At 42.3% G+C, this 22,940-nt stretch overlaps 1 protein-coding gene and 115 non-coding genes across 116 annotated transcripts in view; 115 read left to right on the top strand and 1 right to left on the bottom strand.

Moving 5' to 3' along the window:
• Positions 1-22,940, bottom strand: part of LOC149089153 (aldo-keto reductase family 1 member A1-like) — a 67,617-nt gene that overhangs the window by 2,064 nt on the left and 42,613 nt on the right. The gene's annotated exons all lie outside the window — the stretch shown is intronic.
• Positions 6-77, top strand: TRNAA-UGC (transfer RNA alanine (anticodon UGC)). Its single transcript has one exon. It is a non-coding gene; the product is annotated as a tRNA-Ala (tRNA).
• Positions 193-264, top strand: TRNAA-UGC (transfer RNA alanine (anticodon UGC)). The gene has a single exon. It is a non-coding gene; the product is annotated as a tRNA-Ala (tRNA).
• TRNAA-UGC (transfer RNA alanine (anticodon UGC)) lies at positions 380-451 on the top strand. The gene has a single exon. It is a non-coding gene; the product is annotated as a tRNA-Ala (tRNA).
• Positions 567-638, top strand: TRNAA-UGC (transfer RNA alanine (anticodon UGC)). The gene has a single exon. It is a non-coding gene; the product is annotated as a tRNA-Ala (tRNA).
• Positions 754-825, top strand: TRNAA-UGC (transfer RNA alanine (anticodon UGC)). Its single transcript has one exon. It is a non-coding gene; the product is annotated as a tRNA-Ala (tRNA).
• On the top strand, positions 941-1,012 carry TRNAA-UGC (transfer RNA alanine (anticodon UGC)). The gene has a single exon. It is a non-coding gene; the product is annotated as a tRNA-Ala (tRNA).
• TRNAA-UGC (transfer RNA alanine (anticodon UGC)) lies at positions 1,128-1,199 on the top strand. Its single transcript has one exon. It is a non-coding gene; the product is annotated as a tRNA-Ala (tRNA).
• Positions 1,504-1,575, top strand: TRNAA-UGC (transfer RNA alanine (anticodon UGC)). Its single transcript has one exon. It is a non-coding gene; the product is annotated as a tRNA-Ala (tRNA).
• On the top strand, positions 1,691-1,762 carry TRNAA-UGC (transfer RNA alanine (anticodon UGC)). Its single transcript has one exon. It is a non-coding gene; the product is annotated as a tRNA-Ala (tRNA).
• On the top strand, positions 1,868-1,939 carry TRNAA-UGC (transfer RNA alanine (anticodon UGC)). Its single transcript has one exon. It is a non-coding gene; the product is annotated as a tRNA-Ala (tRNA).
• On the top strand, positions 2,055-2,126 carry TRNAA-UGC (transfer RNA alanine (anticodon UGC)). Its single transcript has one exon. It is a non-coding gene; the product is annotated as a tRNA-Ala (tRNA).
• On the top strand, positions 2,243-2,314 carry TRNAA-UGC (transfer RNA alanine (anticodon UGC)). Its single transcript has one exon. It is a non-coding gene; the product is annotated as a tRNA-Ala (tRNA).
• TRNAA-UGC (transfer RNA alanine (anticodon UGC)) lies at positions 2,430-2,501 on the top strand. The gene has a single exon. It is a non-coding gene; the product is annotated as a tRNA-Ala (tRNA).
• TRNAA-CGC (transfer RNA alanine (anticodon CGC)) lies at positions 2,617-2,688 on the top strand. The gene has a single exon. It is a non-coding gene; the product is annotated as a tRNA-Ala (tRNA).
• On the top strand, positions 2,805-2,876 carry TRNAA-UGC (transfer RNA alanine (anticodon UGC)). Its single transcript has one exon. It is a non-coding gene; the product is annotated as a tRNA-Ala (tRNA).
• On the top strand, positions 2,992-3,063 carry TRNAA-UGC (transfer RNA alanine (anticodon UGC)). Its single transcript has one exon. It is a non-coding gene; the product is annotated as a tRNA-Ala (tRNA).
• On the top strand, positions 3,180-3,251 carry TRNAA-CGC (transfer RNA alanine (anticodon CGC)). The gene has a single exon. It is a non-coding gene; the product is annotated as a tRNA-Ala (tRNA).
• Positions 3,367-3,438, top strand: TRNAA-UGC (transfer RNA alanine (anticodon UGC)). The gene has a single exon. It is a non-coding gene; the product is annotated as a tRNA-Ala (tRNA).
• TRNAA-UGC (transfer RNA alanine (anticodon UGC)) lies at positions 3,555-3,626 on the top strand. Its single transcript has one exon. It is a non-coding gene; the product is annotated as a tRNA-Ala (tRNA).
• On the top strand, positions 3,742-3,813 carry TRNAA-UGC (transfer RNA alanine (anticodon UGC)). Its single transcript has one exon. It is a non-coding gene; the product is annotated as a tRNA-Ala (tRNA).
• TRNAA-UGC (transfer RNA alanine (anticodon UGC)) lies at positions 3,930-4,001 on the top strand. Its single transcript has one exon. It is a non-coding gene; the product is annotated as a tRNA-Ala (tRNA).
• TRNAA-UGC (transfer RNA alanine (anticodon UGC)) lies at positions 4,117-4,188 on the top strand. The gene has a single exon. It is a non-coding gene; the product is annotated as a tRNA-Ala (tRNA).
• On the top strand, positions 4,304-4,375 carry TRNAA-UGC (transfer RNA alanine (anticodon UGC)). The gene has a single exon. It is a non-coding gene; the product is annotated as a tRNA-Ala (tRNA).
• On the top strand, positions 4,491-4,562 carry TRNAA-UGC (transfer RNA alanine (anticodon UGC)). The gene has a single exon. It is a non-coding gene; the product is annotated as a tRNA-Ala (tRNA).
• Positions 4,678-4,749, top strand: TRNAA-CGC (transfer RNA alanine (anticodon CGC)). The gene has a single exon. It is a non-coding gene; the product is annotated as a tRNA-Ala (tRNA).
• On the top strand, positions 4,865-4,936 carry TRNAA-UGC (transfer RNA alanine (anticodon UGC)). Its single transcript has one exon. It is a non-coding gene; the product is annotated as a tRNA-Ala (tRNA).
• On the top strand, positions 5,052-5,123 carry TRNAA-UGC (transfer RNA alanine (anticodon UGC)). The gene has a single exon. It is a non-coding gene; the product is annotated as a tRNA-Ala (tRNA).
• Positions 5,239-5,310, top strand: TRNAA-UGC (transfer RNA alanine (anticodon UGC)). The gene has a single exon. It is a non-coding gene; the product is annotated as a tRNA-Ala (tRNA).
• On the top strand, positions 5,426-5,497 carry TRNAA-UGC (transfer RNA alanine (anticodon UGC)). The gene has a single exon. It is a non-coding gene; the product is annotated as a tRNA-Ala (tRNA).
• Positions 5,614-5,685, top strand: TRNAA-UGC (transfer RNA alanine (anticodon UGC)). Its single transcript has one exon. It is a non-coding gene; the product is annotated as a tRNA-Ala (tRNA).
• TRNAA-UGC (transfer RNA alanine (anticodon UGC)) lies at positions 5,802-5,873 on the top strand. The gene has a single exon. It is a non-coding gene; the product is annotated as a tRNA-Ala (tRNA).
• On the top strand, positions 5,989-6,060 carry TRNAA-UGC (transfer RNA alanine (anticodon UGC)). The gene has a single exon. It is a non-coding gene; the product is annotated as a tRNA-Ala (tRNA).
• Positions 6,177-6,248, top strand: TRNAA-UGC (transfer RNA alanine (anticodon UGC)). Its single transcript has one exon. It is a non-coding gene; the product is annotated as a tRNA-Ala (tRNA).
• Positions 6,551-6,622, top strand: TRNAA-UGC (transfer RNA alanine (anticodon UGC)). The gene has a single exon. It is a non-coding gene; the product is annotated as a tRNA-Ala (tRNA).
• Positions 6,738-6,809, top strand: TRNAA-UGC (transfer RNA alanine (anticodon UGC)). The gene has a single exon. It is a non-coding gene; the product is annotated as a tRNA-Ala (tRNA).
• Positions 6,926-6,997, top strand: TRNAA-UGC (transfer RNA alanine (anticodon UGC)). The gene has a single exon. It is a non-coding gene; the product is annotated as a tRNA-Ala (tRNA).
• On the top strand, positions 7,113-7,184 carry TRNAA-UGC (transfer RNA alanine (anticodon UGC)). Its single transcript has one exon. It is a non-coding gene; the product is annotated as a tRNA-Ala (tRNA).
• Positions 7,301-7,372, top strand: TRNAA-UGC (transfer RNA alanine (anticodon UGC)). The gene has a single exon. It is a non-coding gene; the product is annotated as a tRNA-Ala (tRNA).
• On the top strand, positions 7,488-7,559 carry TRNAA-UGC (transfer RNA alanine (anticodon UGC)). The gene has a single exon. It is a non-coding gene; the product is annotated as a tRNA-Ala (tRNA).
• On the top strand, positions 7,674-7,745 carry TRNAA-UGC (transfer RNA alanine (anticodon UGC)). Its single transcript has one exon. It is a non-coding gene; the product is annotated as a tRNA-Ala (tRNA).
• Positions 7,862-7,933, top strand: TRNAA-UGC (transfer RNA alanine (anticodon UGC)). The gene has a single exon. It is a non-coding gene; the product is annotated as a tRNA-Ala (tRNA).
• Positions 8,236-8,307, top strand: TRNAA-UGC (transfer RNA alanine (anticodon UGC)). The gene has a single exon. It is a non-coding gene; the product is annotated as a tRNA-Ala (tRNA).
• Positions 8,423-8,494, top strand: TRNAA-UGC (transfer RNA alanine (anticodon UGC)). Its single transcript has one exon. It is a non-coding gene; the product is annotated as a tRNA-Ala (tRNA).
• On the top strand, positions 8,611-8,682 carry TRNAA-UGC (transfer RNA alanine (anticodon UGC)). Its single transcript has one exon. It is a non-coding gene; the product is annotated as a tRNA-Ala (tRNA).
• Positions 8,798-8,869, top strand: TRNAA-UGC (transfer RNA alanine (anticodon UGC)). Its single transcript has one exon. It is a non-coding gene; the product is annotated as a tRNA-Ala (tRNA).
• TRNAA-UGC (transfer RNA alanine (anticodon UGC)) lies at positions 8,986-9,057 on the top strand. The gene has a single exon. It is a non-coding gene; the product is annotated as a tRNA-Ala (tRNA).
• TRNAA-UGC (transfer RNA alanine (anticodon UGC)) lies at positions 9,173-9,244 on the top strand. Its single transcript has one exon. It is a non-coding gene; the product is annotated as a tRNA-Ala (tRNA).
• On the top strand, positions 9,360-9,431 carry TRNAA-UGC (transfer RNA alanine (anticodon UGC)). Its single transcript has one exon. It is a non-coding gene; the product is annotated as a tRNA-Ala (tRNA).
• On the top strand, positions 9,547-9,618 carry TRNAA-UGC (transfer RNA alanine (anticodon UGC)). Its single transcript has one exon. It is a non-coding gene; the product is annotated as a tRNA-Ala (tRNA).
• On the top strand, positions 9,734-9,805 carry TRNAA-UGC (transfer RNA alanine (anticodon UGC)). Its single transcript has one exon. It is a non-coding gene; the product is annotated as a tRNA-Ala (tRNA).
• On the top strand, positions 10,298-10,369 carry TRNAA-UGC (transfer RNA alanine (anticodon UGC)). The gene has a single exon. It is a non-coding gene; the product is annotated as a tRNA-Ala (tRNA).
• Positions 10,485-10,556, top strand: TRNAA-UGC (transfer RNA alanine (anticodon UGC)). Its single transcript has one exon. It is a non-coding gene; the product is annotated as a tRNA-Ala (tRNA).
• Positions 10,662-10,733, top strand: TRNAA-UGC (transfer RNA alanine (anticodon UGC)). Its single transcript has one exon. It is a non-coding gene; the product is annotated as a tRNA-Ala (tRNA).
• TRNAA-UGC (transfer RNA alanine (anticodon UGC)) lies at positions 10,849-10,920 on the top strand. Its single transcript has one exon. It is a non-coding gene; the product is annotated as a tRNA-Ala (tRNA).
• On the top strand, positions 11,037-11,108 carry TRNAA-UGC (transfer RNA alanine (anticodon UGC)). The gene has a single exon. It is a non-coding gene; the product is annotated as a tRNA-Ala (tRNA).
• On the top strand, positions 11,224-11,295 carry TRNAA-UGC (transfer RNA alanine (anticodon UGC)). The gene has a single exon. It is a non-coding gene; the product is annotated as a tRNA-Ala (tRNA).
• Positions 11,411-11,482, top strand: TRNAA-CGC (transfer RNA alanine (anticodon CGC)). Its single transcript has one exon. It is a non-coding gene; the product is annotated as a tRNA-Ala (tRNA).
• Positions 11,599-11,670, top strand: TRNAA-UGC (transfer RNA alanine (anticodon UGC)). The gene has a single exon. It is a non-coding gene; the product is annotated as a tRNA-Ala (tRNA).
• TRNAA-UGC (transfer RNA alanine (anticodon UGC)) lies at positions 11,786-11,857 on the top strand. Its single transcript has one exon. It is a non-coding gene; the product is annotated as a tRNA-Ala (tRNA).
• On the top strand, positions 11,974-12,045 carry TRNAA-CGC (transfer RNA alanine (anticodon CGC)). The gene has a single exon. It is a non-coding gene; the product is annotated as a tRNA-Ala (tRNA).
• On the top strand, positions 12,162-12,233 carry TRNAA-UGC (transfer RNA alanine (anticodon UGC)). Its single transcript has one exon. It is a non-coding gene; the product is annotated as a tRNA-Ala (tRNA).
• On the top strand, positions 12,349-12,420 carry TRNAA-UGC (transfer RNA alanine (anticodon UGC)). The gene has a single exon. It is a non-coding gene; the product is annotated as a tRNA-Ala (tRNA).
• On the top strand, positions 12,536-12,607 carry TRNAA-UGC (transfer RNA alanine (anticodon UGC)). Its single transcript has one exon. It is a non-coding gene; the product is annotated as a tRNA-Ala (tRNA).
• On the top strand, positions 12,723-12,794 carry TRNAA-UGC (transfer RNA alanine (anticodon UGC)). Its single transcript has one exon. It is a non-coding gene; the product is annotated as a tRNA-Ala (tRNA).
• Positions 12,910-12,981, top strand: TRNAA-CGC (transfer RNA alanine (anticodon CGC)). The gene has a single exon. It is a non-coding gene; the product is annotated as a tRNA-Ala (tRNA).
• TRNAA-UGC (transfer RNA alanine (anticodon UGC)) lies at positions 13,097-13,168 on the top strand. The gene has a single exon. It is a non-coding gene; the product is annotated as a tRNA-Ala (tRNA).
• Positions 13,284-13,355, top strand: TRNAA-UGC (transfer RNA alanine (anticodon UGC)). The gene has a single exon. It is a non-coding gene; the product is annotated as a tRNA-Ala (tRNA).
• On the top strand, positions 13,471-13,542 carry TRNAA-UGC (transfer RNA alanine (anticodon UGC)). Its single transcript has one exon. It is a non-coding gene; the product is annotated as a tRNA-Ala (tRNA).
• TRNAA-UGC (transfer RNA alanine (anticodon UGC)) lies at positions 13,659-13,730 on the top strand. Its single transcript has one exon. It is a non-coding gene; the product is annotated as a tRNA-Ala (tRNA).
• On the top strand, positions 13,847-13,918 carry TRNAA-UGC (transfer RNA alanine (anticodon UGC)). The gene has a single exon. It is a non-coding gene; the product is annotated as a tRNA-Ala (tRNA).
• On the top strand, positions 14,034-14,105 carry TRNAA-UGC (transfer RNA alanine (anticodon UGC)). The gene has a single exon. It is a non-coding gene; the product is annotated as a tRNA-Ala (tRNA).
• On the top strand, positions 14,222-14,293 carry TRNAA-UGC (transfer RNA alanine (anticodon UGC)). Its single transcript has one exon. It is a non-coding gene; the product is annotated as a tRNA-Ala (tRNA).
• On the top strand, positions 14,409-14,480 carry TRNAA-UGC (transfer RNA alanine (anticodon UGC)). Its single transcript has one exon. It is a non-coding gene; the product is annotated as a tRNA-Ala (tRNA).
• Positions 14,596-14,667, top strand: TRNAA-UGC (transfer RNA alanine (anticodon UGC)). The gene has a single exon. It is a non-coding gene; the product is annotated as a tRNA-Ala (tRNA).
• On the top strand, positions 14,784-14,855 carry TRNAA-UGC (transfer RNA alanine (anticodon UGC)). The gene has a single exon. It is a non-coding gene; the product is annotated as a tRNA-Ala (tRNA).
• TRNAA-UGC (transfer RNA alanine (anticodon UGC)) lies at positions 15,159-15,230 on the top strand. The gene has a single exon. It is a non-coding gene; the product is annotated as a tRNA-Ala (tRNA).
• On the top strand, positions 15,346-15,417 carry TRNAA-UGC (transfer RNA alanine (anticodon UGC)). Its single transcript has one exon. It is a non-coding gene; the product is annotated as a tRNA-Ala (tRNA).
• On the top strand, positions 15,534-15,605 carry TRNAA-CGC (transfer RNA alanine (anticodon CGC)). The gene has a single exon. It is a non-coding gene; the product is annotated as a tRNA-Ala (tRNA).
• On the top strand, positions 15,722-15,793 carry TRNAA-UGC (transfer RNA alanine (anticodon UGC)). Its single transcript has one exon. It is a non-coding gene; the product is annotated as a tRNA-Ala (tRNA).
• TRNAA-UGC (transfer RNA alanine (anticodon UGC)) lies at positions 15,909-15,980 on the top strand. Its single transcript has one exon. It is a non-coding gene; the product is annotated as a tRNA-Ala (tRNA).
• TRNAA-UGC (transfer RNA alanine (anticodon UGC)) lies at positions 16,096-16,167 on the top strand. Its single transcript has one exon. It is a non-coding gene; the product is annotated as a tRNA-Ala (tRNA).
• Positions 16,283-16,354, top strand: TRNAA-UGC (transfer RNA alanine (anticodon UGC)). The gene has a single exon. It is a non-coding gene; the product is annotated as a tRNA-Ala (tRNA).
• TRNAA-CGC (transfer RNA alanine (anticodon CGC)) lies at positions 16,470-16,541 on the top strand. Its single transcript has one exon. It is a non-coding gene; the product is annotated as a tRNA-Ala (tRNA).
• On the top strand, positions 16,657-16,728 carry TRNAA-UGC (transfer RNA alanine (anticodon UGC)). Its single transcript has one exon. It is a non-coding gene; the product is annotated as a tRNA-Ala (tRNA).
• TRNAA-UGC (transfer RNA alanine (anticodon UGC)) lies at positions 16,844-16,915 on the top strand. The gene has a single exon. It is a non-coding gene; the product is annotated as a tRNA-Ala (tRNA).
• On the top strand, positions 17,031-17,102 carry TRNAA-UGC (transfer RNA alanine (anticodon UGC)). Its single transcript has one exon. It is a non-coding gene; the product is annotated as a tRNA-Ala (tRNA).
• Positions 17,219-17,290, top strand: TRNAA-UGC (transfer RNA alanine (anticodon UGC)). The gene has a single exon. It is a non-coding gene; the product is annotated as a tRNA-Ala (tRNA).
• On the top strand, positions 17,407-17,478 carry TRNAA-UGC (transfer RNA alanine (anticodon UGC)). Its single transcript has one exon. It is a non-coding gene; the product is annotated as a tRNA-Ala (tRNA).
• TRNAA-UGC (transfer RNA alanine (anticodon UGC)) lies at positions 17,594-17,665 on the top strand. The gene has a single exon. It is a non-coding gene; the product is annotated as a tRNA-Ala (tRNA).
• TRNAA-UGC (transfer RNA alanine (anticodon UGC)) lies at positions 17,782-17,853 on the top strand. The gene has a single exon. It is a non-coding gene; the product is annotated as a tRNA-Ala (tRNA).
• Positions 17,969-18,040, top strand: TRNAA-UGC (transfer RNA alanine (anticodon UGC)). Its single transcript has one exon. It is a non-coding gene; the product is annotated as a tRNA-Ala (tRNA).
• TRNAA-UGC (transfer RNA alanine (anticodon UGC)) lies at positions 18,156-18,227 on the top strand. The gene has a single exon. It is a non-coding gene; the product is annotated as a tRNA-Ala (tRNA).
• On the top strand, positions 18,344-18,415 carry TRNAA-UGC (transfer RNA alanine (anticodon UGC)). Its single transcript has one exon. It is a non-coding gene; the product is annotated as a tRNA-Ala (tRNA).
• On the top strand, positions 18,719-18,790 carry TRNAA-CGC (transfer RNA alanine (anticodon CGC)). The gene has a single exon. It is a non-coding gene; the product is annotated as a tRNA-Ala (tRNA).
• TRNAA-UGC (transfer RNA alanine (anticodon UGC)) lies at positions 18,907-18,978 on the top strand. Its single transcript has one exon. It is a non-coding gene; the product is annotated as a tRNA-Ala (tRNA).
• TRNAA-CGC (transfer RNA alanine (anticodon CGC)) lies at positions 19,095-19,166 on the top strand. The gene has a single exon. It is a non-coding gene; the product is annotated as a tRNA-Ala (tRNA).
• Positions 19,283-19,354, top strand: TRNAA-UGC (transfer RNA alanine (anticodon UGC)). The gene has a single exon. It is a non-coding gene; the product is annotated as a tRNA-Ala (tRNA).
• TRNAA-CGC (transfer RNA alanine (anticodon CGC)) lies at positions 19,470-19,541 on the top strand. Its single transcript has one exon. It is a non-coding gene; the product is annotated as a tRNA-Ala (tRNA).
• On the top strand, positions 19,658-19,729 carry TRNAA-UGC (transfer RNA alanine (anticodon UGC)). Its single transcript has one exon. It is a non-coding gene; the product is annotated as a tRNA-Ala (tRNA).
• TRNAA-UGC (transfer RNA alanine (anticodon UGC)) lies at positions 19,845-19,916 on the top strand. Its single transcript has one exon. It is a non-coding gene; the product is annotated as a tRNA-Ala (tRNA).
• TRNAA-CGC (transfer RNA alanine (anticodon CGC)) lies at positions 20,032-20,103 on the top strand. Its single transcript has one exon. It is a non-coding gene; the product is annotated as a tRNA-Ala (tRNA).
• TRNAA-UGC (transfer RNA alanine (anticodon UGC)) lies at positions 20,219-20,290 on the top strand. The gene has a single exon. It is a non-coding gene; the product is annotated as a tRNA-Ala (tRNA).
• TRNAA-UGC (transfer RNA alanine (anticodon UGC)) lies at positions 20,406-20,477 on the top strand. Its single transcript has one exon. It is a non-coding gene; the product is annotated as a tRNA-Ala (tRNA).
• On the top strand, positions 20,593-20,664 carry TRNAV-UAC (transfer RNA valine (anticodon UAC)). The gene has a single exon. It is a non-coding gene; the product is annotated as a tRNA-Val (tRNA).
• Positions 20,781-20,852, top strand: TRNAA-UGC (transfer RNA alanine (anticodon UGC)). The gene has a single exon. It is a non-coding gene; the product is annotated as a tRNA-Ala (tRNA).
• On the top strand, positions 21,156-21,226 carry TRNAA-CGC (transfer RNA alanine (anticodon CGC)). Its single transcript has one exon. It is a non-coding gene; the product is annotated as a tRNA-Ala (tRNA).
• On the top strand, positions 21,342-21,413 carry TRNAA-CGC (transfer RNA alanine (anticodon CGC)). Its single transcript has one exon. It is a non-coding gene; the product is annotated as a tRNA-Ala (tRNA).
• Positions 21,530-21,601, top strand: TRNAA-UGC (transfer RNA alanine (anticodon UGC)). Its single transcript has one exon. It is a non-coding gene; the product is annotated as a tRNA-Ala (tRNA).
• On the top strand, positions 21,717-21,788 carry TRNAA-UGC (transfer RNA alanine (anticodon UGC)). Its single transcript has one exon. It is a non-coding gene; the product is annotated as a tRNA-Ala (tRNA).
• TRNAA-CGC (transfer RNA alanine (anticodon CGC)) lies at positions 21,905-21,976 on the top strand. Its single transcript has one exon. It is a non-coding gene; the product is annotated as a tRNA-Ala (tRNA).
• TRNAA-CGC (transfer RNA alanine (anticodon CGC)) lies at positions 22,093-22,164 on the top strand. Its single transcript has one exon. It is a non-coding gene; the product is annotated as a tRNA-Ala (tRNA).
• On the top strand, positions 22,281-22,352 carry TRNAA-UGC (transfer RNA alanine (anticodon UGC)). Its single transcript has one exon. It is a non-coding gene; the product is annotated as a tRNA-Ala (tRNA).
• Positions 22,468-22,539, top strand: TRNAA-UGC (transfer RNA alanine (anticodon UGC)). Its single transcript has one exon. It is a non-coding gene; the product is annotated as a tRNA-Ala (tRNA).
• Positions 22,655-22,726, top strand: TRNAA-UGC (transfer RNA alanine (anticodon UGC)). Its single transcript has one exon. It is a non-coding gene; the product is annotated as a tRNA-Ala (tRNA).
• TRNAA-UGC (transfer RNA alanine (anticodon UGC)) lies at positions 22,842-22,913 on the top strand. The gene has a single exon. It is a non-coding gene; the product is annotated as a tRNA-Ala (tRNA).

A 22,940-nucleotide genomic window follows, 5' to 3' on the forward strand; every position in this document is an offset into this window, starting at 1 on the left:
TGCATGGGGATGTAGCTCATAGGTAGAGCGTTCGCTTTGCATGTGAAAGGCCCTGGGTTCGATCCCCGGCATCTCCAAGATGTGAACATTAAATTGTCGTGGACTGTTAGTTGACATTTATTTGAATGTCTTTAAAAAAAGAATTTCTTTTATCCATGCTAGTTAATGCGCGAATTCGAGTTTCGCCTGCATGGGGATGTAGCTCATAGGTAGAGCGTTCGCTTTGCATGTGAAAGGCCCCGGGTTCAATCCCCGGCATCTCCAAGATGTGAACATTCAATTGTCGTGGACTATTGGTGTACTTTTATTTGAATATTTTTTAAAAAAGAATTTCTTTTATCCATGCTAGTTAATGCGCGAATTCGAGTTTCGCCTGCATGGGGATGTAGCTCAGAGGTAGAGCGTTCGCTTTGCATGTGAAAGGCCCTGGGTTCGATCCCCGGCATCTCCAAGATGTGAACATTAAATTGTCGTGGACTGTTAGTTGACATTTATTTGAATGTCTTTAAAAAAAGAATTTCTTTTATCCATGCTAGTTAATGCGCGAATTCGAGTTTCGCCTGCATGGGGATGTAGCTCATAGGTAGAGCGTTCGCTTTGCATGTGAAAGGCCCTGGGTTCGATCCCCGGCATCTCCAAGATGTGAACATTAAATTGTCGTGGACTGTTAGTTGACATTTATTTGAATGTCTTTAAAAAAAGAATTTCTTTTATCCATGCTAGTTAATGCGCGAATTCGAGTTTCGCCTGCATGGGGATGTAGCTCATAGGTAGAGCGTTCGCTTTGCATGTGAAAGGCCCCGGGTTCAATCCCCGGCATCTCCAAGATGTGAACATTCAATTGTCGTGGACTATTGGTGTACTTTTATTTGAATATTTTTTAAAAAAGAATTTCTTTTATCCATGCTAGTTAATGCGCGAATTCGAGTTTCGCCTGCATGGGGATGTAGCTCAGAGGTAGAGCGTTCGCTTTGCATGTGAAAGGCCCTGGGTTCGATCCCCGGCATCTCCAAGATGTGAACATTAAATTGTCGTGGACTGTTAGTTGACATTTATTTGAATGTCTTTAAAAAAAGAATTTCTTTTATCCATGCTAGTTAATGCGCGAATTCGAGTTTCGCCTGCATGGGGATGTAGCTCAGAGGTAGAGCGTTCGCTTTGCATGTGAAAGGCCCCCGGTTCAATCCTCGGCATCTCCAAGATGTGAACATGCAATTGTCGTGGAATGTTGTGTTGACATTTATTTAAATATTTTTAAAAAAAGAATTTCTTTTATCCATGCTAGTTAATGCGCGAATTCGAGTTTCGCTTGCATGGGGATGTAGCTCAGAGGTAGAGCGTTCGCTTTGCATGTGGAAGGCCCCCGGTTCAATCCTCGGCATCTCCAAGATGTGAACATGCAATTGTCGTGGAATGTTGTGTTGACATTTATTTAAATATTTTTAAAGAAAGAATTTCTTTTATCCATGCTAGTTAATGCGCGAATTCGAGTTTCGCTTGCATGGGGATGTAGCTCAGAGGTAGAGCGTTCGCTTTGCATGTGAAAGGCCCCGGGTTCAATCCCCGGCATCTCCAAGATGAGAACATGCAATTGTCGTGGAATGTTGGTTGACATTTATTTAAATATCTTTAAAGAAAGAATTTCTTTTATCCATGCTAGTTAATGCGCGAATTCGAGTTTCGCTTGCATGGGGATGTAGCTCAGAGGTAGAGCGTTCGCTTTGCATGTGAAAGGCCCCGCGTTCAATCCCCGGCATCTCCAAGATGTGAACGTGGAATGTTGTGTTGACATTTATTTAAATATTTTTAAAAAAAGAATTTCTTTTATCCATGCTAGTTAATGCGCGAATTCGAGTTTTGCCTGCATGGGGATGTAGCTCAGAGGTAGAGCGTTCGCTTTGCATGTGAAAGGCCCCGGGTTCAATCCCCGGCATCTCCAAGATGTGAACATTCAATTGTCGTGGAATGTTGGTTGACATTTATTTAAATATCTTTAAAGAAAGAATTTCTTTTATCCATGCTAGTTAATGCGCGAATTCGAGTTTTGCCTGCATGGGGATGTAGCTCAGAGGTAGAGCGTTCGCTTTGCATGTGAAAGGCCCCGGGTTCAATCCCCGGCATCCCCAAGATGTGAACATGCAATTGTCGTGGGATGTTGTGTTGACATTTATTTAAATATTTTTAAAAAAAGAATTTCTTTTATCCATGCTAGTTAATGGGCGACTTCGAGTTTCGCCTGCATGGGGATGTAGCTCAGAGGTAGAGCGTTCGCTTTGCATGTGAAAGGCCCCGGGTTCAATCCCCGGCATTTCCAAGATGTGAACATTCAATTGTCGTGGAATGTTGGTTGACATTTATTTAAATATTTTTAAAAAAAGAATTTCTTTTATCCATGCTAGTTAATGCGCGAATTCGAGTTTCGCCTGCATGGGGATGTAGCTCAGAGGTAGAGCGTTCGCTTTGCATGTGAAAGGCCCCGGGTTCAATCCCCGGCATCTCCAAGATGTGAACATTCAATTGTCGTGGAATGTTGGTTGACATTTATTTAAATATCTTTAAAGAAAGAATTTCTTTTATCCATGCTAGTTAATGCGCGAATTCGAGTTTTGCCTGCATGGGGATGTAGCTCAGAGGTAGAGCGTTCGCTTCGCATGTGAAAGGCCCCGGGTTCGATCCCCGGCATCCCCAAGATGTGAACATGCAATTGTCGTGGGATGTTGTGTTGACATTTATTTAAATATTTTTAAAAAAAGAATTTCTTTTATCCATGCTAGTTAATGCGCGACTTCGAGTTTCACCTGCATGGGGATGTAGCTCAGAGGTAGAGCGTTCGCTTTGCATGTGAAAGGCCCCGGGTTCAATCCCCGGCATCTCCAAGATGTGAACATTCAATTGTCGTGGAATGTTGGTTGACATTTATTTAAATATTTTTAAAAAAAGAATTTCTTTTATCCATGCTAGTTAATGCGCGAATTCGAGTTTCGCTTGCATGGGGATGTAGCTCAGAGGTAGAGCGTTCGCTTTGCATGTGAAAGGCCCTGGGTTCAATCCCCGGCATCTCCAAGATTTGAACATTCAATTGTCGTGGAATGTTGTGTTGACATTTATTTAAATATTTTTAAAAAAAGAATTTCTTTTATCCATGCTAGTTAATGCGCGACTTCGAGTTTCGCCTGCATGGGGATGTAGCTCAGAGGTAGAGCGTTCGCTTCGCATGTGAAAGGCCCCGGGTTCGATCCCCGGCATCTCCAAGATGTGAACATTCAATTGTCGTGGAACGTTGGTTGACATTTATTTAAATATTTTTAAAAAAAGAATTTCTTTTATCCATGCTAGTTAATGCGCGAATTCGAGTTTTGCCTGCATGGCGATGTAGCTCAGAGGTAGAGCGTTCGCTTTGCATGTGAAAGGCCCCGGGTTCAATCCCCGGCATCCCCAAGATGTGAACATGCAATTGTCGTGGGATGTTGTGTTGACATTTATTTAAATATTTTTAAAAAAAGAATTTCTTTTATCCATGCTAGTTAATGGGCGACTTCGAGTTTCGCCTGCATGGGGATGTAGCTCAGAGGTAGAGCGTTCGCTTTGCATGTGAAAGGCCCCGGGTTCAATCCCCGGCATCTCCAAGATGTGAACATTCAATTGTCGTGGAATGTTGGTTGACATTTATTTAAATATTTTTAAAAAAAGAATTTCTTTTATCCATGCTAGTTAATGCGCGAATTCGAGTTTCGCTTGCATGGGGATGTAGCTCAGAGGTAGAGCGTTCGCTTTGCATGTGAAAGGCCCTGGGTTCAATCCCCGGCATCTCCAAGATGTGAACATGCAATTCTCGTGGAATGTTGTGTTGACATTTATTTAAATATTTTTAAAAAAAGAATTTCTTTTATCCATGCTAGTTAATGCGCGACTTCGAGTTTCGCCTGCATGGGGATGTAGCTCTGAGGTAGAGCGTTCGCTTTGCATGTGAAAGGCCCCGGGTTCAATCCCCGGCATCTCCAAGATGTGAACATTCAATTGTCGTGGAACGTTGGTTGACATTTATTTAAATATTTTTAAAAAAAGAATTTCTTTTATCCATGCTAGTTAATGCGCGAATTCGAGTTTCGCCTGCATGGGGATGTAGCTCAGAGGTAGGGCGTTCGCTTTGCATGTGAAAGGCCCCGGGTTCAATCCCCGGCATCTCCAAGATGTGAACATTCAATTGTCGTGGAACGTTGGTTGACATTTATTTAAATATTTTTAAAAAAAGAATTTCTTTTATCCATGCTAGTTAATGCGCGACTTCGAGTTTCGCCTGCATGGGGATGTAGCTCAGAGGTAGGGCGTTCGCTTTGCATGTGAAAGGCCCCGGGTTCAATCCCCGGCATCTCCAAGATGTGAACATTCAATTGTCGTGGAATGTTGGTTGACATTTATTTAAATATTTTTAAAAAAATAATTTCTTTTATCCATGCTAGTTAATGCGCGAATTCGAGTTTCGCCTGCATGGGGATGTAGCTCAGAGGTAGGGCGTTCGCTTTGCATGTGAAAGGCCCCGGGTTCAATCCCCGGCATCTCCAGGATGTGAACATTCAATTGTCGTGGACTATTGGTGTACTTTTATTTGAATATTTTTAAAAAAAGAATTTCTTTTATCCATGCTAGTTAATGCGCGAATTCCAATTTCGGCTGCATGGGGATGTAGCTCAGAGGTAGAGCGTTCGCTTCGCATGTGAAAGGGCCCGGGTTCAATCCCCGGCATCTCCAAGATGTGAACATTCAATTGTCGTGGAATGTTGGTTGACATTTATTTAAATATCTTTAAAGAAAGAATTTCTTTTATCCATGCTAGTTAATGCGCGAATTCGAGTTTTGCCTGCATGTGGATGTAGCTCCGAGGTAGAGCGTTCGCTTTGCATGTGAAAGGCCCCGGGTTCAATCCCCGGCATCTCCAAGATGTGAACATTCAATTGTCGTGGAATGTTGGTTGACATTTATTTAAATATCTTTAAAGAAAGAATTTCTTTTATCCATGCTAGTTAATGCGCGAATTCGAGTTTTGCCTGCATGGGGATGTAGCTCAGAGGTAGAGCGTTCGCTTTGCATGTGAAAGGCCCCGGTTTCAATCCCCGGCATCTCCAAGATGTGAACATTCAATTGTCGTGGAATGTTGGTTGACATTTATTTAAATATCTTTAAAGAAAGAATTTCTTTTATCCATGCTAGTTAATGCGCGAATTCGAGCTTTGCCTGCATGTGGATGTAGCTCCGAGGTAGAGCGTTCGCTTTGCATGTGAAAGGCCCCGGGTTCAATCCCCGGCATCTCCAAGATGTGAACATTCAATTGTCGTGGAATGTTGGTTGACATTTATTTAAATATCTTTAAAGAAAGAATTTCTTTTATCCATGCTAGTTAATGCCCGAATTCGAGTTTTGCCTGCATGTGGATGTAGCTCCGAGGTAGAGCGTTCGCTTTGCATGTGAAAGGCCCCGGGTTCAATCCCCGGCATCTCCAAGATGTGAACATGCAATTGTCGTGGAATGTTGTGTTGACATTTATTTAAATATTTTTAAAAAAAGAATTTCTGTTATCCATGCTAGTTAATGCGCGAATTCGAGTTTCGCCTGCATGGGGATGTAGCTCAGAGGTAGAGCGTTCGCTTTGCATGTGAAAGGCCCCGGGTTCAATCCCCGGCATCTCCAAGATGTGAACATGCAATTGTCGTGGAATGTTGTGTTGACATTTATTTAAATATTTTTAAAAAAAGAATTTCTGTTATCCATGCTAGTTAATGCGCGAATTCGAGTTTCGCCTGCATGGGGATGTAGCTCAGAGGTAGAGCGTTCGCTTTGCATGTGAAAGGCCCCGGGTTCAATCCCCGGCGTCTCCAAGATGTGAACATTCAATTGTCGTGGAATGTTGGTTGACATTTATTTAAATATCTTTAAAGAAAGAATTTCTTTTATCCATGCTAGTTAATGCGCGAATTCGAGTTTTGCCTGCATGGGGATGTAGCTCAGAGGTAGAGCGTTCGCTTTGCATGTGAAAGGCCCCGGGTTCAATCCCCGGCATCTCCAAGATGTGAACATGCAATTGTCGTGGAATGTTGTGTTGACATTTATATTATTATTTTTAAAAAAAGAATTTCTTTTATCCATGCTAGTTAATGCGCGAATTCGAGTTTCGCCTGCATGGGGATGTAGCTCAGAGGTAGAGCGTTCGCTTTGCATGTGAAAGGCCCCGGGTTCAATCCCCGGCATCTCCAAGATGTGAACATTCAATTGTCGTGGGATGTTGGTTGACATTTATTTAAATATCTTTAAAGAAAGAATTTCTTTTATCCATGCTAGTTAATGCGCGAATTCGAGTTTTGCCTGCATGTGGATGTAGCTCCAAGGTAGAGCGTTCGCTTTGCATGTGAAAGGCCCCGGGTTCAATCCCCGGCATCTCCAAGATGTGAACATTCAATTGTCGTGGAATGTTGGTTGACATTTATTTAAATATCTTTAAAGAAAGAATTTCTTTTATCCATGCTAGTTAATGCGCGAATTCGTGTTTCGCCTGCATGGGGATGTAGCTCAGAGGTAGAGCGTTCGCTTTGCATGTGAAAGGCCCCGGGTTCAATCCCCGGCATCTCCAAGATGTGAACATTCAATTGTCGTGGAATGTTGGTTGACATTTATTTAAATATCTTTAAAGAAAGAATTTCTTTTATCCATGCTAGTTAATGCGCGAATTCGAGTTTTGCCTGCATGTGGATGTAGCTCCGAGGTAGAGCGTTCGCTTTGCATGTGAAAGGCCCCGGGTTCAATCCCCGGCATCTCCAAGATGTGAACATTCAATTGTCGTGGAATGTTGTGTTGACGTTTATATAAATATTTTTAAAAAAAGAATTTCTTTTATCCATGCTAGTTAATGCGCGAATTCGAGTTTCGCCTGCATGGGGATGTAGCTCAGAGGTAGAGCGTTTGCTTTGCATGTGAAAGGCCCCGGGTTCAATCTCCGGCATCTCCAAGATGTGAACATTCAATTGTCGTGGAATGTTGGTTGACATTTATTTAAATATCTTTAAAGAAAGAATTTCTTTTATCCATGCTAGTTAATGCGCGAATTCGAGCTTTGCCTGCATGTGGATGTAGCTCCGAGGTAGAGCGTTCGCTTTGCATGTGAAAGGCCCCGGGTTCAATCCCCGGCATCTCCAAGATGTGAACATGCAATTGTCGTGGAATGTTGTGTTGACATTTATTTAAATATTTTTAAAAAAAGAATTTCTTTTATCCATGCTAGTTAATGCGCGAATTCGAGTTTCGCCTGCATGGGGATGTAGCTCATAGGTAGAGCGTTCGCTTTGCATGTGAAAGGCCCCGGGTTCAATCCCCGGCATCTCCAAGCTGTGAACATGCAATTGTCGTGGACTATTGGTGTACTTTAATTTGAATATTTTTTAAAAAAGAATTTCTTTTATCCATGCTAGTTAATGCGCGAATTCGAGTTTCGCCTGCATGGGGATGTAGCTCAGAGGTAGAGCGTTCGCTTTGCATGTGAAAGGCCCCGGGTTCAATCCCCGGCATCTCCAAGATGTGAACATTCAATTGTCGTGGACTATTGGTGTACTTTTATTTGAATATTTTTAAAAAAGAATTTCTTTTATCCATGCTAGTTAATGCGCGAATTCGAGTTTTGCCTGCATGGGGATGTAGCTCAGAGGTAGAGCGTTCGCTTTGCATGTGAAAGGCCCCGGGTTCAATCCCCGGCATCTCCAAGATGTGAACGTGCAATTGTCGTGGAATGTTGTGTTGACATTTATATTATTATTTTTAAAAAAAGAATTTCTTTTATCCATGCTAGTTAATGCGCGAATTCGAGTTTCGCCTGCATGGGGATGTAGCTCAGAGGTAGAGCGTTCGCTTTGCATGTGAAAGGCCCCGGGTTCAATCCCCGGCATCTCCAAGATGTGAACATTCAATTGTCGTGGGATGTTGGTTGACATTTATTTAAATATCTTTAAAGAAAGAATTTCTTTTATCCATGCTAGTTAATGCGCGAATTCGAGTTTTGCCTGCATGTGGATGTAGCTCCAAGGTAGAGCGTTCGCTTTGCATGTGAAAGGCCCCGGGTTCAATCCCCGGCATCTCCAAGATGTGAACATTCAATTGTCGTGGAATGTTGGTTGACATTTATTTAAATATCTTTAAAGAAAGAATTTCTTTTATCCATGCTAGTTAATGCGCGAATTCGTGTTTCGCCTGCATGGGGATGTAGCTCAGAGGTAGAGCGTTCGCTTTGCATGTGAAAGGCCCCGGGTTCAATCCCCGGCATCTCCAAGATGTGAACATTCAATTGTCGTGGAATGTTGGTTGACATTTATTTAAATATCTTTAAAGAAAGAATTTCTTTTATCCATGCTAGTTAATGCGCGAATTCGAGTTTTGCCTGCATGTGGATGTAGCTCCGAGGTAGAGCGTTCGCTTTGCATGTGAAAGGCCCCGGGTTCAATCCCCGGCATCTCCAAGATGTGAACATTCAATTGTCGTGGAATGTTGTGTTGACGTTTATATAAATATTTTTAAAAAAAGAATTTCTTTTATCCATGCTAGTTAATGCGCGAATTCGAGTTTCGCCTGCATGGGGATGTAGCTCAGAGGTAGAGCGTTTGCTTTGCATGTGAAAGGCCCCGGGTTCAATCTCCGGCATCTCCAAGATGTGAACATTCAATTGTCGTGGAATGTTGGTTGACATTTATTTAAATATCTTTAAAGAAAGAATTTCTTTTATCCATGCTAGTTAATGCGCGAATTCGAGCTTTGCCTGCATGTGGATGTAGCTCCGAGGTAGAGCGTTCGCTTTGCATGTGAAAGGCCCCGGGTTCAATCCCCGGCATCTCCAAGATGTGAACATGCAATTGTCGTGGAATGTTGTGTTGACATTTATTTAAATATTTTTAAAAAAAGAATTTCTTTTATCCATGCTAGTTAATGTGCGAATTCGAGTTTCGCCTGCATGGGGATGTAGCTCATAGGTAGAGCGTTCGCTTTGCATGTGAAAGGCCCCGGGTTCAATCCCCGGCATCTCCAAGCTGTGAACATGCAATTGTCGTGGACTATTGGTGTACTTTAATTTGAATATTTTTTAAAAAAGAATTTCTTTTATCCATGCTAGTTAATGCGCGAATTCGAGTTTCGCCTGCATGGGGATGTAGCTCAGAGGTAGAGCGTTCGCTTTGCATGTGAAAGGCCCCGGGTTCAATCCCCGGCATCTCCAAGATGTGAACATTCAATTGTCGTGGACTATTGGTGTACTTTTATTTGAATATTTTTTAAAAAAGAATTTCTTTTATCCATGCTAGTTAATGCGCGAATTCGAGTTTCGCCTGCATGGGGATGTAGCTCAGAGGTAGAGCGTTCGCTTTGCATGTGAAAGGCCCTGGGTTCGATCCCCGGCATCTCCAAGATGTGAACATTAAATTGTCGTGGACTGTTAGTTGACATTTATTTGAATATTTTTTAAAAAAGAATTTCTTTTATCCATGCTAGTTAATGCGCGAATTCGAGTTTCGCCTGCATGGGGATGTAGCTCAGAGGTAGAGCGTTCTCTTTGCATGTGAAAGGCCCTGGGTTCGATCCCCGGCATCTCCAAGATGTGAACATTAAATTGTCGTGGACTGTTAGTTGACATTTATTTGAATGTCTTTAAAAAAAGAATTTCTTTTATCCATGCTAGTTAATGCGCGAATTCGAGTTTCGCCTGCATGGGGATGTAGCTCAGAGGTAGAGCGTTCGCTTTGCATGTGAAAGGCCCCCGGTTCAATCCTCGGCATCTCCAAGATGTGAACATGCAATTGTCGTGGAATGTTGTGTTGACATTTATTTAAATATTTTTAAAGAAAGAATTTCTTTTATCCATGCTAGTTAATGCGCGAATTCGAGTTTCGCTTGCATGGGGATGTAGCTCAGAGGTAGAGCGTTCGCTTTGCATGTGGAAGGCCCCCGGTTCAATCCTCGGCATCTCCAAGATGTGAACATGCAATTGTCGTGGAATGTTGTGTTGACATTTATTTAAATATTTTTAAAAAAAGAATTTCTTTTATCCATGCTAGTTAATGCGCGAATTCGAGTTTAGCTTGCATGGGGATGTAGCTCAGAGGTAGAGCGTTCGCTTTGCATGTGGAAGGCCCCCGGTTCAATCCTCGGCATCTCCAAGATGTGAACATGCAATTGTCGTGGAATGTTGTGTTGACATTTATTTAAATATTTTTAAAGAAAGAATTTCTTTTATCCATGCTAGTTAATGCGCGAATTCGAGTTTCGCTTGCATGGGGATGTAACTCAGAGGTAGAGCGTTCGCTTTGCATGTGAAAGGCCCCGGGTTCAATCCCCGGCATCTCCAAGATGTGAACATGCAATTGTCGTGGAATGTTGGTTGACATTTATTTAAATATCTTTAAAGAAAGAATTTCTTTTATCCATGCTAGTTAATGCGCGAATTCGAGTTTCGCTTGCATGGGGATGTAGCTCAGAGGTAGAGCGTTCGCTTTGCATGTGAAAGGCCCCGCGTTCAATCCCCGGCATCTCCAAGATGTGAACGTGGAATGTTGTGTTGACATTTATTTAAATATTTTTAAAAAAAGAATTTCTTTTATCCATGCTAGTTAATGCGCGAATTCGAGTTTTGCCTGCATGGGGATGTAGCTCAGAGGTAGAGCGTTCGCTTTGCATGTGAAAGGCCCCGGGTTCAATCCCCGGCATCTCCAAGATGTGAACATTCAATTGTCGTGGAATGTTGGTTGACATTTATTTAAATATCTTTAAAGAAAGAATTTCTTTTATCCATGCTAGTTAATGCGCGAATTCGAGTTTTGCCTGCATGGCGATGTAGCTCAGAGGTAGAGCGTTCGCTTTGCATGTGAAAGGCCCCGGGTTCAATCCCCGGCATCCCCAAGATGTGAACATGCAATTGTCGTGGGATGTTGTGTTGACATTTATTTAAATATTTTTAAAAAAAGAATTTCTTTTATCCATGCTAGTTAATGGGCGACTTCGAGTTTCGCCTGCATGGGGATGTAGCTCAGAGGTAGAGCGTTCGCTTTGCATGTGAAAGGCCCCGGGTTCAATCCCCGGCATTTCCAAGATGTGAACATTCAATTGTCGTGGAATGTTGTTTGACATTTATTTAAATATTTTTAAAAAAAGAATTTCTTTTATCCATGCTAGTTAATGCGCGAATTCGAGTTTCGCCTGCATGGGGATGTAGCTCAGAGGTAGAGCGTTCGCTTTGCATGTGAAAGTCCCCGGGTTCAATCCCCGGCATCTCCAAGATGTGAACATTCAATTGTCGTGGAATGTTGGTTGACATTTATTTAAATATCTTTAAAGAAAGAATTTCTTTTATCCATGCTAGTTAATGCGCGAATTCGAGTTTTGCCTGCATGGGGATGTAGCTCAGAGGTAGAGCGTTCGCTTCGCATGTGAAAGGCCCCGGGTTCGATCCCCGGCATCCCCAAGATGTGAACATGCAATTGTCGTGGGATGTTGTGTTGACATTTATTTAAATATTTTTAAAAAAAGAATTTCTTTTATCCATGCTAGTTAATGCGCGACTTCGAGTTTCACCTGCATGGGGATGTAGCTCAGAGGTAGAGCGTTCGCTTTGCATGTGAAAGGCCCCGGGTTCAATCCCCGGCATCTCCAAGATGTGAACATTCAATTGTCGTGGAATGTTGGTTGACATTTATTTAAATATATTTAAAAAAAGAATTTCTTTTATCCATGCTAGTTAATGCGCGAATTCGAGTTTCGCTTGCATGGGGATGTAGCTCAGAGGTAGAGCGTTCGCTTTGCACGTGAAAGGCCCTGGGTTCAATCCCCGGCATCTCCAAGATTTGAACATTCAATTGTCGTGGAATGTTGTGTTGACATTTATTTAAATATTTTTAAAAAAAGAATTTCTTTTATCCATGCTAGTTAATGCGCGACTTCGAGTTTCGCCTGCATGGGGATGTAGCTCAGAGGTAGAGCGTTCGCTTCGCATGTGAAAGGCCCCGGGTTCGATCCCCGGCATCTCCAAGATGTGAACATGCAATTGTCGTGGAATGTTGTGTTGACATTTATTTAAATATTTTTAAAAAAATAATTTCTTTTATCCATGCTAGTTAATGCGCGAATTCCAAATTCGCCTGCATGGGGATGTAGCTCAGAGGTAGAGCGTTCGCTTTGCATGTGAAAGGCCCCGGGTTCAATCCCCGGCATCTCCAAGATGTGAACATTCAATTGTCGTGGAACGTTGGTTGACATTTATTTAAATATTTTTAAAAAAAGAATTTCTTTTATCCATGCTAGTTAATGCGCGAATTCGAGTTTCGCCTGCATGGGGATGTAGCTCAGAGGTAGGGCGTTCGCTTTGCATGTGAAAGGCCCCGGGTTCAATCCCCGGCATCTCCAAGATGTGAACATTCAATTGTCGTGGAACGTTGGTTGACATTTATTTAAATATTTTTAAAAAAAGAATTTCTTTTATCCATGCTAGTTAATGCGCGACTTCGAGTTTCGCCTGCATGGGGATGTAGCTCAGAGGAAGAGCGTTCGCTTTGCATGTGAAAGGCCCCGGGTTCAATCCCCGGCATCTCCAAGATGTGAACATTCAATTGTCGTGGAATGTTGGTTGACATTTATTTAAATATTTTTAAAAAAATAATTTCTTTTATCCATGCTAGTTAATGCGCGAATTCGAGTTTCGCCTGCATGGGGATGTAGCTCAGAGGTAGGGCGTTCGCTTTGCATGTGAAAGGCCCCGGGTTCAATCCCCGGCATCTCCAGGATGTGAACATTCAATTGTCGTGGACTATTGGTGTACTTTTATTTGAATATTTTTAAAAAAAGAATTTCTTTTATCCATGCTAGTTAATGCGCGAATTCCAATTTCGGCTGCATGGGGATGTAGCTCAGAGGTAGAGCGTTCGCTTCGCATGTGAAAGGGCCCGGGTTCAATCCCCGGCATCTCCAAGATGTGAACATTCAATTGTCGTGGAATGTTGGTTGACATTTATTTAAATATCTTTAAAGAAAGAATTTCTTTTATCCATGCTAGTTAATGCGCGAATTCGAGTTTTGCCTGCATGTGGATGTAGCTCCGAGGTAGAGCGTTCGCTTTGCATGTGAAAGGCCCCGGGTTCAATCCCCGGCATCTCCAAGATGTGAACATTCAATTGTCGTGGAATGTTGGTTGACATTTATTTAAATATCTTTAAAGAAAGAATTTCTTTTATCCATGCTAGTTAATGCGCGAATTCGAGTTTTGCCTGCATGGGGATGTAGCTCAGAGGTAGAGCGTTCGCTTTGCATGTGAAAGGCCCCGGTTTCAATCCCCGGCATCTCCAAGATGTGAACATTCAATTGTCGTGGAATGTTGGTTGACATTTATTTAAATATCTTTAAAGAAAGAATTTCTTTTATCCATGCTAGTTAATGCGCGAATTCGAGTTTTGCCTGCATGTGGATGTAGCTCCGAGGTAGAGCGTTCGCTTTGCATGTGAAAGGCCCCGGGTTCAATCCCCGGCATCTCCAAGATGTGAACATGCAATTGTCGTGGAATGTTGTGTTGACATTTATTTAAATATTTTTAAAAAAAGAATTTCTGTTATCCATGCTAGTTAATGCGCGAATTCGAGTTTCGCCTGCATGGGGATGTAGCTCAGAGGTAGAGCGTTCGCTTTGCATGTGAAAGGCCCCGGGTTCAATCCCCGGCATCTCCAAGATGTGAACATGCAATTGTCGTGGAATGTTGTGTTGACATTTATTTAAATATTTTTAAAAAAAGAATTTCTGTTATCCATGCTAGTTAATGCGCGAATTCGAGTTTCGCCTGCATGGGGATGTAGCTCAGAGGTAGAGCGTTCGCTTTGCATGTGAAAGGCCCCGGGTTCAATCCCCGGCATCTCCAAGATGTGAACATTCAATTGTCGTGGAATGTTGGTTGACATTTATTTAAATATCTTTAAAGAAAGAATTTCTTTTATCCATGCTAGTTAATGCGCGAATTCGAGTTTTGCCTGCATGGGGATGTAGCTCAGAGGTAGAGCGTTCGCTTTGCATGTGAAAGGCCCCGGGTTCAATCCCCGGCATCTCCAAGATGTGAACATGCAATTGTCGTGGAATGTTGTGTTGACATTTATATTATTATTTTTAAAAAAAGAATTTCTTTTATCCATGCTAGTTAATGCGCGAATTCGAGTTCTGCCTGCATGTGGATGTAGCTCCGAGGTAGAGCGTTCGCTTTGCATGTGAAAGGCCCCGGGTTCAATCCCCGGCATCTCCAAGATGTGAACATTCAATTGTCGTGGAATGTTGGTTGACATTTATTTAAATATCTTTAAAGAAAGAATTTCTTTTATCCATGCTAGTTAATGCGCGAATTCGTGTTTCGCCTGCATGGGGATGTAGCTCAGAGGTAGAGCGTTCGCTTTGCATGTGAAAGGCCCCGGGTTCAATCCCCGGCATCTCCAAGATGTGAACATTCAATTGTCGTGGAATGTTGGTTGACATTTATTTAAATATCTTTAAAGAAAGAATTTCTTTTATCCATGCTAGTTAATGCGCGAATTCGAGTTTTGCCTGCATGTGGATGTAGCTCCGAGGTAGAGCGTTCGCTTTGCATGTGAAAGGCCCCGGGTTCAATCCCCGGCATCTCCAAGATGTGAACATTCAATTGTCGTGGAATGTTGTGTTGACATTTATATAAATATTTTTAAAAAAAGAATTTCTTTTATCCATGCTAGTTAATGCGCGAATTCGAGTTTCGCCTGCATGGGGATGTAGCTCAGAGGTAGAGCGTTTGCTTTGCATGTGAAAGGCCCCGGGTTCAATCTCCGGCATCTCCAAGATGTGAACATTCAATTGTCGTGGAATGTTGGTTGACATTTATTTAAATATCTTTAAAGAAAGAATTTCTTTTATCCATGCTAGTTAATGCGCGAATTCGAGCTTTGCCTGCATGTGGATGCAGCTCCGAGGTAGAGCGTTCGCTTTGCATGTGAAAGGCCCCGGGTTCAATCCCCGGCATCCCCAAGATGTGAACATGCAATTGTCGTGGGATGTTGTGTTGACATTTATTTAAATATTTTTAAAAAAAGAATTTCTTTTATCCATGCTAGTTAATGCGCGACTTCGAGTTTCACCTGCATGGGGATGTAGCTCAGAGGTAGAGCGTTCGCTTTGCATGTGAAAGGCCCCGGGTTCAATCCCCGGCATCTCCAAGATGTGAACATTCAATTGTCGTGGAATGTTGGTTGACATTTATTTAAATATATTTAAAAAAAGAATTTCTTTTATCCATGCTAGTTAATGCGCGAATTCGAGTTTCGCTTGCATGGGGATGTAGCTCAGAGGTAGAGCGTTCGCTTTGCATGTGAAAGGCCCTGGGTTCAATCCCCGGCATCTCCAAGATTTGAACATTCAATTGTCGTGGAATGTTGTGTTGACATTTATTTAAATATTTTTAAAAAAAGAATTTCTTTTATCCATGCTAGTTAATGCGCGACTTCGAGTTTCGCCTGCATGGGGATGTAGCTCAGAGGTAGAGCGTTCGCTTCGCATGTGAAAGGCCCCGGGTTCGATCCCCGGCATCTCCAAGATGTGAACATGCAATTGTCGTGGAATGTTGTGTTGACATTTATTTAAATATTTTTAAAAAAATAATTTCTTTTATCCATGCTAGTTAATGCGCGAATTCCAAATTCGCCTGCATGGGGATGTAGCTCAGAGGTAGAGCGTTCGCTTTGCATGTGAAAGGCCCCGGGTTCAATCCCCGGCATCTCCAAGATGTGAACATTCAATTGTCGTGGAACGTTGGTTGACATTTATTTAAATATTTTTAAAAAAAGAATTTCTTTTATCCATGCTAGTTAATGCGCGAATTCGAGTTTCGCCTGCATGGGGATGTAGCTCAGAGGTAGGGCGTTCGCTTTGCATGTGAAAGGCCCCGGGTTCAATCCCCGGCATCTCCAAGATGTGAACATTCAATTGTCGTGGAACGTTGGTTGACATTTATTTAAATATTTTTAAAAAAAGAATTTCTTTTATCCATGCTAGTTAATGCGCGACTTCGAGTTTCGCCTGCATGGGGATGTAGCTCAGAGGAAGAGCGTTCGCTTTGCATGTGAAAGGCCCCGGGTTCAATCCCCGGCATCTCCAAGATGTGAACATTCAATTGTCGTGGAATGTTGGTTGACATTTATTTAAATATTTTTAAAAAAATAATTTCTTTTATCCATGCTAGTTAATGCGCGAATTCGAGTTTCGCCTGCATGGGGATGTAGCTCAGAGGTAGGGCGTTCGCTTTGCATGTGAAAGGCCCCGGGTTCAATCCCCGGCATCTCCAGGATGTGAACATTCAATTGTCGTGGACTATTGGTGTACTTTTATTTGAATATTTTTAAAAAAAGAATTTCTTTTATCCATGCTAGTTAATGCGCGAATTCCAATTTCGGCTGCATGGGGATGTAGCTCAGAGGTAGAGCGTTCGCTTCGCATGTGAAAGGGCCCGGGTTCAATCCCCGGCATCTCCAAGATGTGAACATTCAATTGTCGTGGAATGTTGGTTGACATTTATTTAAATATCTTTAAAGAAAGAATTTCTTTTATCCATGCTAGTTAATGCGCGAATTCGAGTTTTGCCTGCATGTGGATGTAGCTCCGAGGTAGAGCGTTCGCTTTGCATGTGAAAGGCCCCGGGTTCAATCCCCGGCATCTCCAAGATGTGAACATTCAATTGTCGTGGAATGTTGGTTGACATTTATTTAAATATCTTTAAAGAAAGAATTTCTTTTATCCATGCTAGTTAATGCGCGAATTCGAGTTTTGCCTGCATGGGGATGTAGCTCAGAGGTAGAGCGTTCGCTTTGCATGTGAAAGGCCCCGGTTTCAATCCCCGGCATCTCCAAGATGTGAACATTCAATTGTCGTGGAATGTTGGTTGACATTTATTTAAATATCTTTAAAGAAAGAATTTCTTTTATCCATGCTAGTTAATGCGCGAATTCGAGTTTTGCCTGCATGTGGATGTAGCTCCGAGGTAGAGCGTTCGCTTTGCATGTGAAAGGCCCCGGGTTCAATCCCCGGCATCTCCAAGATGTGAACATGCAATTGTCGTGGAATGTTGTGTTGACATTTATTTAAATATTTTTAAAAAAAGAATTTCTGTTATCCATGCTAGTTAATGCGCGAATTCGAGTTTCGCCTGCATGGGGATGTAGCTCAGAGGTAGAGCGTTCGCTTTGCATGTGAAAGGCCCCGGGTTCAATCCCCGGCATCTCCAAGATGTGAACATGCAATTGTCGTGGAATGTTGTGTTGACATTTATTTAAATATTTTTAAAAAAAGAATTTCTGTTATCCATGCTAGTTAATGCGCGAATTCGAGTTTCGCCTGCATGGGGATGTAGCTCAGAGGTAGAGCGTTCGCTTTGCATGTGAAAGGCCCCGGGTTCAATCCCCGGCATCTCCAAGATGTGAACATTCAATTGTCGTGGAATGTTGGTTGACATTTATTTAAATATCTTTAAAGAAAGAATTTCTTTTATCCATGCTAGTTAATGCGCGAATTCGAGTTTTGCCTGCATGGGGATGTAGCTCAGAGGTAGAGCGTTCGCTTTGCATGTGAAAGGCCCCGGGTTCAATCCCCGGCATCTCCAAGATGTGAACATGCAATTGTCGTGGAATGTTGTGTTGACATTTATATTATTATTTTTAAAAAAAGAATTTCTTTTATCCATGCTAGTTAATGCGCGAATTCGAGTTCTGCCTGCATGTGGATGTAGCTCCGAGGTAGAGCGTTCGCTTTGCATGTGAAAGGCCCCGGGTTCAATCCCCGGCATCTCCAAGATGTGAACATTCAATTGTCGTGGAATGTTGGTTGACATTTATTTAAATATCTTTAAAGAAAGAATTTCTTTTATCCATGCTAGTTAATGCGCGAATTCGTGTTTCGCCTGCATGGGGATGTAGCTCAGAGGTAGAGCGTTCGCTTTGCATGTGAAAGGCCCCGGGTTCAATCCCCGGCATCTCCAAGATGTGAACATTCAATTGTCGTGGAATGTTGGTTGACATTTATTTAAATATCTTTAAAGAAAGAATTTCTTTTATCCATGCTAGTTAATGCGCGAATTCGAGTTTTGCCTGCATGTGGATGTAGCTCCGAGGTAGAGCGTTCGCTTTGCATGTGAAAGGCCCCGGGTTCAATCCCCGGCATCTCCAAGATGTGAACATTCAATTGTCGTGGAATGTTGTGTTGACATTTATATAAATATTTTTAAAAAAAGAATTTCTTTTATCCATGCTAGTTAATGCGCGAATTCGAGTTTCGCCTGCGTGGGGATGTAGCTCAGAGGTAGAGCGTTTGCTTTGCATGTGAAAGGCCCCGGGTTCAATCTCCGGCATCTCCAAGATGTGAACATTCAATTGTCGTGGAATGTTGGTTGACATTTATTTAAATATCTTTAAAGAAAGAATTTCTTTTATCCATGCTAGTTAATGCGCGAATTCGAGCTTTGCCTGCATGTGGATGCAGCTCCGAGGTAGAGCGTTCGCTTTGCATGTGAAAGGCCCCGGGTTCAATCCCCGGCATCTCCAAGATGTGAACATGCAATTGTCGTGGAATGTTGTGTTGACATTTATTTAAATATTTTTAAAAAAAGAATTTCTTTTATCCATGCTAGTTAATGCGCGAATTCGAGTTTCGCCTGCATGGGGATGTAGCTCAGACGTAGAGCGTTCGCTTCGCATGTGAAAGGCCCCGGGTTCGATCCCCGGCATCCCCAAGATGTGAACATGCAATTGTCGTGGGATGTTGTGTTGACATTTATTTAAATATTTTTAAAAAAAGAATTTCTTTTATCCATGCTAGTTAATGCGCGAAATCGAGTTTCGCCTGCATGGGGATGTAGCTCAGAGGTAGAGCGTTCGCTTTGCATGTGAAAGGCCCCGGGTTCAATCCCCGGCATCTCCAAGATGTGAACATTCAATTGTCGTGGAATGTTGTGTTGACATTTATTTAAATATTTTTAAAAAAAGAATTTCTTTTATCCATGCTAGTTAATGCGCGAATTCGAGTTTCCCCTGCATGGGGATGTAGCTCAGAGGTAGAGCGTTCGCTTCGCATGTGAAAGGCCCCGGGTTCGATCCCCGGCATCCCCAAGATGTGAACATGCAATTGTCGTGGGATGTTGTGTTGACATTTATTTAAATATTTTTAAAAAAAGAATTTCTTTTATCCATGCTAGTTAATGCGCGACTTCGAGTTTCACCTGCATGGGGATGTAGCTCAGAGGTAGAGCGTTCGCTTTGCATGTGAAAGGCCCCGGGTTCAATCCCCGGCATCTCCAAGATGTGAACATTCAATTGTCGTGGAATGTTGGTTGACATTTATTTAAATATTTTTAAAAAAAGAATTTCTTTTATCCATGCTAGTTAATGCGCGAATTCGAGTTTCGCTTGCATGGGGATGTAGCTCAGAGGTAGAGCGTTCGCTTCGCATGTGAAAGGCCCCGGGTTCGATCCCCGGCATCTCCAAGATGTGAACATGCAATTGTCGTGGATTGTTGTGTTGACATTTATTTAAATATTTTTAAAAAAATAATTTCTTTTATCCATGCTAGTTAATGCGCGACTTCGAGTTTCGCCTGCATGGGGATGTAGCTCAGAGGAAGAGCGTTCGCTTTGCATGTGAAAGGCCCCGGGTTCAATCCCCGGCATCTCCAAGATGTGAACATTCAATTGTCGTGGAATGTTGGTTGACATTTATTTAAATATTTTTAAAAAAATAATTTCTTTTATCCATGCTAGTTAATGCGCGAATTCGAGTTTCGCCTGCATGGGGATGTAGCTCAGAGGTAGGGCGTTCGCTTTGCATGTGAAAGGCCCCGGGTTCAATCCCCGGCATCTCCAAGATGTGAACATTCAATTGTCGTTGACTATTGGTGTACTTTTATTTGAATATTTTTAAAAAAAGAATTTCTTTTATCCATGCTAGTTAATGCGCGAATTCCAATTTCGGCTGCATGGGGATGTAGCTCAGAGGTAGAGCGTTCGCTTCGCATGTGAAAGGGCCCGGGTTCAATCCCCGGCATCTCCAAGATGTGAACATTCAATTGTCGTGGAATGTTGGTTGACATTTATTTAAATATCTTTAAAGAAAGAATTTCTTTTATCCATGCTAGTTAATGCGCGAATTCGAGTTTTGCCTGCATGTGGATGTAGCTCCGAGGTAGAGCGTTCGCTTTGCATGTGAAAGGCCCCGGGTTCAATCCCCGGCATCTCCAAGATGTGAACATTCAATTGTCGTGGAATGTTGGTTGACATTTATTTAAATATCTTTAAAGAAAGAATTTCTTTTATCCATGCTAGTTAAAGCGCGAATTCGAGTTTCGCCTGCATGGGGATGTAGCTCAGAGGTAGAGCGTTCGCTTTGCATGTGAAAGGCCCCGGGTTCAATCCCCGGCATCTCCAAGATGTGAACATTCAATTGTCGTGGAATGTTGGTTGACATTTATTTAAATATCTTTAAAGAAAGAATTTCTTTTATCCATGCTAGTTAATGCGCGAATTCGAGTTTTGCCTGCATGTGGATGTAGCTCCGAGGTAGAGCGTTCGCTTTACATGTGAAAGGCCCCGGGTTCAATCCCCGGCATCTCCAAGATGTGAACATTCAATTGTCGTGGAATGTTGTGTTGACATTTATATAAATATTTTTAAAAAAAGAATTTCTTTTATCCATGCTAGTTAAAGCGCGAATTCGAGTTTCGCCTGCATGGGGATGTAGCTCAGAGGTAGAGCGTTTGCTTTGCTTGTGAAAGGCCCCGGGTTCAATCCCCGGCATCTCCAAGATGTGAACATTCAATTGTCGTGGAATGTTGGTTGACATTTATTTAAATATCTTTAAAGAAAGAATTTCTTTTATCCATGCTAGTTAATGCGCGAATTCGAGTTTTGCCTGCATGTGGATGTAGCTCCGAGGTAGAGCGTTCGCTTTGCATGTGAAATGCCCCGGGTCCAATCCCCGGCATCTCCAAGATGTGAACATGCAATTGTCGTGGAATGTTGTGTTGACATTTATTTAAATATTTTTAAAAAAAGAATTTCTTTTATCCATGCTAGTTAATGCGCGAATTCGAGTTTCGCCTGCATGGGGATGTAGCTCAGAGGTAGAGCGTTCGCTTCGCATGTGAAAGGCCCCGGGTTCGATCCCGGCATTTCCAAGATGTGAACATTCAATTGTCGTGGACTATTGGTGTACTTTTATTTGAATATTTTTAAAAAAAGAATTTCTTTTATCCATGCTAGTTAATGCGCGAATTCGAGAAATGCCTGCATGGGGATGTAGCTCAGAGGTAGAGCGTTCGCTTCGCATGTGAAAGGCCCCGGGTTCGGTCCCCGGCATCCCCAAGATGTGAACATGCAATTGTCGTGGGATGTTGTGTTGACATTTATTTAAATATTTTTAAAAAAAGAATTTCTTTTATCCATGCTAGTTAATGCGCGACTTCGAGTTTCACCTGCATGGGGATGTAGCTCAGAGGTAGAGCGTTCGCTTTGCATGTGAAAGGCCCCGGGTTCAATCCTCGGCATCTCCAAGATGTGAACATTCAATTGTCGTGGAATGTTGGTTGACATTTATTTAAATATTTTTAAAAAAAGAATTTCTTTTATCCATGCTAGTTAATGCGCGAATTCGAGTTTCGCTTGCATGGGGATGTAGCTCAGAGGTAGAGCGTTCGCTTTGCATGTGAAAGGCCCTGGGTTCAATCCCCGGCATCTCCAAGATTTGAACATTCAATTGTCGTGGAATGTTGTGTTGACATTTATTTAAATATTTTTAAAAAAAGAATTTCTTTTATCCATGCTAGTTAATGCGCGACTTCGACTTTCGCCTGCATGGGGATGTAGATCAGAGGTAGAGCGTTCGCTTCGCATGTGAAAGGCCCCGGGTTCGATCCCCGGCATCCCCAAGATGTGAACATGCAATTGTCGTGGAATGTTGTGTTGACATTTATTTAAATATTTTTAAAAAAATAATTTCTTTTATCCATGCTAGTTAATGCGCGAATTCCAATTTCGGCTGCATGGGGATGTAGCTCAGAGGTAGAGCGTTCGCTTCGCATGTGAAAGGCCCCGGGTTCGATCCCCGGCATCTCCAAGATGTGAACATGCAATTGTCGTGGATTGTTGTGTTGACATTTATTTAAATATTTTTAAAAAAATAATTTCTTTTATCCATGCTAGTTAATGCGCGACTTCGAGTTTCGCCTGCATGGGGATGTAGCTCAGAGGAAGAGCGTTCGCTTTGCATGTGAAAGGCCCCGGGTTCAATCCCCGGCATCTCCAAGATGTGAACATTCAATTGTCGTGGAATGTTGGTTGACATTTATTTAAATATTTAAAAAAAAATAATTTCTTTTATCCATGCTAGTTAATGCGCGAATTCGAGTTTCGCCTGCATGGGGATGTAGCTCAGAGGTAGGGCGTTCGCTTTGCATGTGAAAGGCCCCGGGTTCAATCCCCGGCATCTCCAAGATGTGAACATTCAATTGTCGTGGACTATCGGTGTACTTTTATTTGAATATTTTTAAAAAAAGAATTTCTTTTATCCATGCTAGTTAATGCGCGAATTCCAATTTCGGCTGCATGGGGATGTAGCTCCGAGGTAGAGCGTTCGCTTTGCATGTGAAAGGCCCCGGGTTCAATCCCCGGCATCTCCAAGATGTGAACATTCAATTGTCGTGGAATGTTGGTTGACATTTATTTAAATATCTTTAAAGAAAGAATTTCTTTTATCCATGCTAGTTAATGCGCGAATTCGAGTTTCGCCTGCATGGGGATGTAGCTCAGAGGTAGAGCGTTCGCTTTGCATGTGAAAGGCCCCGGGTTCAATCCCCGGCATCTCCAAGATGTGAACATTCAATTGTCGTGGAA

Source organism: Pholcus phalangioides, unplaced genomic scaffold, assembly GCF_987345545.1.
Source record: "Pholcus phalangioides strain wild (caught in Gottingen) unplaced genomic scaffold, Ppha-v1.0 ptg000002l_1, whole genome shotgun sequence".
NCBI classification, from domain to species: Eukaryota; Metazoa; Arthropoda; class Arachnida; order Araneae; family Pholcidae; genus Pholcus; species Pholcus phalangioides.